The sequence below is a fragment of the Anomaloglossus baeobatrachus genome, chromosome 5 (assembly GCF_048569485.1).
Source record: "Anomaloglossus baeobatrachus isolate aAnoBae1 chromosome 5, aAnoBae1.hap1, whole genome shotgun sequence".
Classification (NCBI taxonomy): domain Eukaryota; kingdom Metazoa; phylum Chordata; class Amphibia; order Anura; family Aromobatidae; genus Anomaloglossus; species Anomaloglossus baeobatrachus.
The window spans coordinates 192,640,497-192,648,657 of record NC_134357.1 but is presented as its reverse complement, the minus strand read 5'-3'; positions in this window follow the sequence as shown (position 1 = coordinate 192,648,657).

Sequence of the window (8,161 nt, the reverse complement as noted above, 5' to 3'; positions counted from 1 at the left end):
CATAGAGGTGCTAACCGTTATTTCTTCCTTTGACATCTCCCCCCAACCTCTTTCAACAGAAATTTGACGATGGTCTCCCTCATCCGCTGAGTCTTCCATGTCCATGGACAGTTCGTCCTCCATTTCTTCATGTTCTCCTGCACCTTCCTCAACATTTCGCCTGCTACTATGCGCCCTTGTTGATCCCTGTCCCCCATGGTCTCATGCCTGCCGCGTTGGTGATGATGAACGTCTGGACCTTGGTGATGTTGTTGTGCCTTGCGCATATGAATCCTCCTGTAGTTCCTCCCCTTCCTGTTGTCCCACCCCCTGACTCCAAATAGTGTTTAGCGTGTGCTCCAGCATGTAAATGACTGGAATTGTCATGCTGATAATGGCATTGTCAGCGCTAAACATATTCGTCGCCATGTCGAAACTGTGCAGAAGGGTGCATAGGTCCTTGATCTGAGACCACTCCATCAGGGTGATCTGCCCCACCTCTGCATCTCGTTGGCCCAGGCTATACGTCATGACGTATTGCACCAGGGCTCGACGGTGCTGCCACAGTTGCTGTAACATGTGGAGAGTCGAATTCCAGCGTGTCGGCACCGTATTTCAGGCGATGAACCGGCAGGCCGAAAGACTTCTGGAGCGATGCAAGTCGCTCAGCAGCGGTGATTGAACAGCGGAAGTGAGCAGACAGTTTTCGTGCCCTATTCAGAAGGCCATCTAGGCCAGGATAGTGTGTTAAAAATTGCTGGACAACAAGGTTCAACACATGAGCCATACAAAGCACGTGTGTCACCTTGCCCAGGCGAAGGGCCGCACCCAGGTTTGCAGCATTGTCGCACATGGCCTTACCAGGCTGCAGGTTGAGTGGAGACAACCATTTATTAAACTCAGTCTCCATAGCTGCCCACAACTCAGCTGCTGTGTGACTCTTTTTTCCAAGACATTTCAAGCTAAAGACCGCCTGATGCCGTTGCGCTCTGCTGCCATCAGAGTAATGAGGGGTGAGTGATTCCTTCTGCGCAGTTAGAACACTGGAGGCCTGACGAGGTGGAGGAGGCAGAAGCAGTGGCGGAACTTGGACAGACAGAGGATTGACACACAAGTCGTGGGGATGGCAAGACTTGTGCAGCAGACCCTTCACCATCTATCACCATAGTTACCCAGTGCCCAGTCAGCTACATGTAATGTCCCTGTCCATGCTTACTGGTCCAAGTATCGGTGGTGAAATGCACCCGTTCACATACAGAGTTTCTCAAGGAAGCGGTGATGTTGTGTGCGACATGCTGGTGTAGCGCAGGCACACCTTTCTTAGAGAAGTAGTGGCGACTGGGCATCTGGTACTGGGGCACAGTGACAGACATAAGGTCTCAAAAATCCTGGGTGTCCACCAGGTGGAAAGGCAGCATTTCGGTAGCCAAGAGCTTACAGAGGGATAAAGTCAACCTCTTAGCATTGTCATGGGTCACAGGAAATGGCCTTTTATTTGTCCATATCTGAGGGACAGAGATCTGGCTGCTGTGTGTAGACAGTGTTGAGTAGGGTGTCCCTGGAAAAATGCAGGTTTGTGAGGAAAGTGCAGGCATAGACATGATGTTGTCTTCATCCAACTTTGGTGCTATCGATGTCGGAGAGAGCTGTACATACGCACTTGTTTCCCCTTTCCAAACCAACTGACGACCTACCAAGCAAACTGCCAGTTGAGGTTACAGTGGTGTAAGTTGTGCGTGGAAAACCAGGTGTGACAGCTGTCCCCACAGTCCTAGAAGATGAAGAGCACGCGGATGCATTGGAAGGGGCAGGCGGTGGATGGTTCGCTCCGCTAGGCCGCATTGCAGCACGGTGAGCTTCCCAGTGGGACATATGATATTTATTCATGTGACGATTCATGGAAGAAGTTGTCAAACTGCTGAGGTTTTGCCCTCTACTAACAGAATCACGACAAATTTTACAGATAACATAATTTGGGTGATCTTTTGCTATGTCAAAAAAGGACCAGGCTAGGCAAGGCTTAGAGTGCATGCGACCTGCTGATTAGAGATGAGCGAACCGGTCGCGGTTCGGCTCGATGTCGGTTCGCCGAACGGAGGTCCCGTTCGAGTTCGGTTCGTCGAACGTTCGACGAACCGAACTCGAACCGCATAGGAAACAATGGCAGGCATTCACAAACACATAAAAACACCTAGAAAACACCCTCAAAGGTGTCCAAAAGGTGACAAACAACTCACAACACAACACAAACACATAGGAAATTGACAAGAACAAATTCTCATGCGAAAACAAAAGAGCGTAACGAGGAAAAAGAGGACGAGACACAGATATAGGCATGGCACGCCCTTCTAAAATCATGTAAAACACCGCAAGGTGACTCCAAGCGGAGTCTCCCTTTTTTCCAAAAATTGGGCCCCACACACACCCACCCATTCAGTGGCAGCACTTGTGCCCTAGTTGTACACTTTAAAGCTAGATTTGCATCAAGCACATTCAAAAATACGCCATTCTTAACTGTCCCCAGGATGACACCGGGGTAGGTAGCAAAGTCTTTGCTGAACCATGACTTGTTCATCTTGGCTCCTTTTAAAAAACAATGTAAGCAAGGGTTACTCCAAGCGGAGTCTCCCTTTTTTCCAAAAATTGTGCCCCACACACACCCACCCATTCAGTGGCAGCACTTGTGCCCTAGTTGTACACTTCACAGCTAGATTTGCATCAACCACATTCAAAAATACGCCATACTTAACTGTCCCCAGGATGACTCCGGGGTAGGTAGCAAAGTCTTTCCTGATCCCAGCTCTGTTCATCTTAGATCATTTTTAAAAAACACAGCAAGCAAGGGTTACTCCAAGCGGAGTCTCCCTTTTTTTCCAAAAATTGTGCCCCACACACACCCACCCATTCATTGGCAACACTTGTGCCCTAGTTGCAAACAGGATGTTTTGATTTGCATCAAGCACATTCCAAATCCACAAGCATTTACTCTCCCCAGGATGACACAGGGGTAGTAAATTCCTTGTGGATCCATGACTTGTTCATTTTGATGAACGTTAGTCTGTCCACATTGTCACTGGACAGACGCGTACGCTTATCTGTCAGCACACACCCAACACACAATTTGGACTTGTAACTGGGATCTAATAGTGTGGCAAGCCAGTAGTCATCATCACTTCTAATTTTGACAATACGAGGGTCATGTTGGAGGTAGTGCAGCAAGAAAGCACTCATGTGTCTTGCGCAGCCATGCGGACCAAGTCCACGCTGTGTTTGTGGCTTAGAGGTGCTAACCGTTCTTTCTTCCTCTGACATCTCCCCCCAACCTCTTTCAATTGAAATTTGACCAAGGTCTCCCTCATCCGCTGAGTCTTCCATGTCCATGGACAGTTCGTCCTCCATTTCTTTATGTTCTCCTGCACCTTCCTCAACATTTCGCCTGCTACCATGCGCCCTTGTTGATCCCTGTCCCCCATGGTCCCATGGCTGCCGCGTTGGTGATGATGAACGTCTGGACCTTGGAGATGTTGTTATGTCTTGCGCATATGAATCCTCCTGTAGTTCCTCCCCTTCCTGTTGTCCCACCCCCTGACTCCGAATAGTGTTTAGTGTGTGCTCCAGCATGTAAATGACTGGAATTGTCATGCTGATAATGGCATTGTCAGCGCTAAACATATTCGTCGCCATGTCGAAACTGTGCAGAAGGGTGCATAGGTCCTTGATCTGAGACCACTCCATCAGGGTGATCTGCCCCACCTCTGCATCTCGTTGGCCCAGGCTATACGTCATGACGTATTGCACCAGGGCTCGGCGGTGCTACCACAGTCGCTGTAACATGTGGAGAGTCGAATTCCAGCGTGTCGGCACATCGCATTTCAGGCGATGAATCGGCAGGCCGAAAGACTTCTGGAGCGATGCAAGTCGCTCAGCTGCGGCGCTTGAACGGCAGAAGTGAGCAGACAGTTTTCGTGCCCTGGTCAGAAGGCCATCTAGGCCGGGATAGTGTGTTAAAAATTGCTGGACAACAAGGTTCAACACGTGGGCCATATAAGGTACATGTGTCACCTTGCCCAGGCGAAGGGCCGCACCCAGGTTTGCAGCATTGTCGCACACGGCCTTACCAGGCTGCAGGTTGAGTGGAGACAACCATTTATTAAACTCGGTCCGCAGAGCTGACCACAACTCCTCAGCTGTGTGACTCTTATTCCCAAGACATGTCAAGCTAAAGACCGCCTGATGATGTTGCGCTCTGCTGCCAGCATAGTAATGAGGGGTGCGTGATTCCTTCTGCGCTGTGAGAACGCTGGTGGCCTGACCAGGCAGGCTTGGGGCGGAGGTGGAGGACACAGATGAGGTGGACGAGGCAGAAGCAGTGGCGGAACTTGGACAGACAGAGGATTGACACACAAGTCGTGGGGACGGCAAGACTTGTGCAGCAGACCCTTCACCATCTATCACCATAGTTACCCAGTGCCCAGTCAGCGACATGTAACATCCCTGTCCATGCTTACTGGTCCAAGTATCGGTGGTAAAATGCACCCGTTCACACACAGAGTTTCTCAAGGAAGCGGTGATGTTGTGTGCGACATGCTGGTGTAGCGCGGGCACACCTTTCTTAGAGAAGTAGTGGCGACTGGGCATCTGGTACTGGGGCACAGCGACAGACATAATGTCACGAACAGGCGGGGAAGTCACTCAGAAATCCGCAGCTGTTCACTGATTTGTCACACACGACTACTCTCTAGCGCCCCCCCTTGTCTGCAGGCCACTTTTGGTACTGCAGGACAATGCATAAGATGAAGCTGCTGAGCTGATAATGCCAAATATTGGAGGTCTCACAGCAAGGGTAAATGTATATCCCCGATTCCTGCTAATGGAATATTTATATACCTCGGTACCCTTAATGATAGCACTCCAATAATTCTATGCAATAACAATTACGCTACCACCACCCAGACTTTCTACAGGTAACTGGGGACCCGTTTCAGATAGCATAAGGCCCTTCAGGGTTTTGGATTCGTATATAAAGCATAAGGAAAGAAACTCTTAAATTTTTATATATTTAATCCGAAAATAGGCAGTGTTTAAAGAATATACAAGAATTTACAAAAGGGAACAATACACATTACGGCATAACAGTTACATTAAAATAAAAGGTATAAACGTGAAACTTACTAAACTTGTGCCATAGAAGTGACGTCCAAGCTTAGGGAGGGAGGGGCTCCAAGAGAAGATGTTAGAATCGGCCAGCATCACCCTTCATGATGCCCTCCATGTACTGACTGCCCCCCAGAACGAAGCTGTTCCTATTATACATTAGGTAGCCCCCTTTCTCTGTGACACCATTTTATGGTCTCTTGTGGGCTGTGCTCTGATGTTCACAGAGTTCCATAATTCTAGGGTTTTTCATATCTTTGCTCCTGGGTCACAGGTGAAAGATATTAGCGTCATATTTTATATCACGATTTTACAGTTACATTGATACCAAACACAACGCCTCTAGTACAATTTTACTGGCCAATACCAATTTGTCGTGATTCCGTCGATCTCCTCGTCAGGTGAGATGGTGCGCTGGGTTCCGCACGACGCAGGGATTCTGGCAATATGTTTTCCATTTTTCTAGCATTAAAGCAGCACTTAAAAACCTGCTTTGGGAGTTTTCCCGCCAATATTACAAAGAATTGTCTTTCTCTGCAGCTTTTTGGCTTTAGTTCTACCCTCACCCAAAGTCATAAATACCTTAAGCTTCCAGGCCGATCAGATAATCGCCATGACGACCTGTGGCTGGTGAAGAAGAGGAAGGGGATGAAGACTCTTCAACAGTTCTACATGACACATAAGGTCTCTAAAATCCTGTGTCCACCAGGCGGAAAGGCAGCATTTTGGTAGCCAAGAGCTTACAGAAGGATAAAGTCAACCTCTTAGCTTTGTCATGGGTCGCAGGAAATGGCCTTTTATTTGTCCACATCTGAGGGACAGAGATCTGGCTGCTGTGTGTAGACGGTGTTGAGTAGGGTGTCCCTGGAAAAATGCAGGTTTGTGAGGAAAGTGCAGTCGGAGACATGATGTTGCCTTCATCCAACGTTGGTGCTATCGATGTCTGAGAGAGCTGTTCAAACGCACTTGTTTCCCCTTTCCAAACCAAGTGACGACCTACCAAGCAAACTGCCTGTTGCGGTTACAGTGGTGGAAGTTGTGCGTGGAAAACCAGGTGTGACAGCTGTCCCCACAGTCCTAGAAGATGAAGAGCGCGCGGATGCACTGGAAGGGGCAGGCCGTGGATGGTTCGCTCCGCTAGGCCGCATTGCAGCACGGTGAGCTTCCCACTGGGACCTATGATATTTATTCATGTGACGATTCATGGAAGAAGTTGTCAAACTGCTGAGGTTTTGACCTCTACTAACAGAATCACGACAAATTTTACACATCACATAATTTGGTTGATCTTTTTCTATGTCAAAAAAGGACCAGGCTAGGCAAGGCTTAGAGGGCATGCGACCTGCTGAGCTCCCCCGACTAGTGCTCAGAGGCAGAGTGGTGGCTGATGATGCAGTTGTAGACGTGCTACCAGTGCTCTGATTCTGTCCAGGAAGGCGCAAGGTAACTTCGTCGTCGGTTGCATCCTCCTCCACCGCCTCTGTTGACCTCCTCGAGTGCCTGACTGTGGGTTGACAGTAGGAGGGATCTAGAACTTCCTCATCAATTGTTGTGTTTGCACTCCCCTCACCCTCAGACCGAGCCTCTTCTTGCCCTGATCGAATATTTAAGTTGTCATCCCAATCTGGTATCTGCATCTCATCATCATCAGTATGTTCCTCATTGTCTATAACCATAGGTGTTACAGTTTGTGACAAAGGGTCAACATTATGCTCAGAAACTTGGTCCTCACGGCCTGAATCAGAGTCACAAAGGTTCTGGGCATCACTGCAGACCATTTCCTGGTCTGTACTCACTGTAGCTTGGGAGCAGACCTCTGATTCCCAGGCTATAGTGTGACTGAACAGCTCTGCAGACTCAGCCATCTCAGTTCCACCATACTGTGCAGGGCTGATGGAGACTTCAGAGCTGGGAGAAAGCAAGTTTGATTGGGATGACAACTCAGAGGACTGGTGTTTTTTGGATGCGGTAATTGAGGTGGCTGAGAGGGCACTTGTTGGACCACTTGAGATCCATTCAAGCATTTTCCTTTTTTGGCCATCATCTACCTTTGTTCCTGTTGTTCGTGTCCGTAAAAAAGGGACCACATCGGATTGTCCACGGTAAGTAGTAGACATCTTACTTTTGCTGGTAGATGGTCTATCTTCAGCAGATGTTAATGGAGCTTTGCCATCTTCCCCACGGAAAAAAACTTTTTTTCCTTTTCCAACATGCCTCTTCCCCTTTCCAGCAGCATCTGTCATTTTGCCACTCATGTTGATTGCGACAAGATTGTGCACTTAAAATGTGGTAGTAAAAATTGAGAGGTGGTGTAGATTACAGAGGTGGTCTAGATTTATTAACAGCAGAATAATAAAGAATATTTATCCCTGAAAATGCAACTACGGCCCTTAAACTGGCAGCATAAATTGCTAGTATAATGGCTTAGTAACAATGAGTTTTACTGTGCAATGCAGGCAGACGTGCTGCAAATATCTTTGCACTACTGGGGCAATACAGCAGTCCAACTGCCACGTTTAGGATGCCACTAAGTTCACTCAGTGTTTGCTAGTATAATGGCTTAGTAACAATGAGTTGGAGTGTGCAATGCAGGCAGACGTGCTGCAAATATCTTTGCACTAGTGGGACTATACAGAAGTCCAATAGCCACGTTTAGGATGCCACTAAGTTCACTCAGTGTTTGCTAGTATAATGGCTTAGTAACAATGAGTTTTAGAGTGCAATGCAGGCAGACGTGCTGCAAATATCTTTGCACTACTGGGGCAATACAGCAGTCCAACAGCCACGTTTAGGATGCCACTAAGTTAACTCAGTGTTTGCTAGTATAATGGCTTAGTAACAATGAGTTGGAGTGTGCAATGCAGGCAGACGTGCTGCAAATATCTTTGAACTAGTGGGACTATACAGAAGTCCAATAGCCACGTTTAGGATGCCACTAAGTTCACTCAGTGTTTGCTAGTATAATGGCTTAGTAACAATGAGTTGGAGTGTGCAATGCAGGCAGACGTGCTGCAAATATCTTTGCACT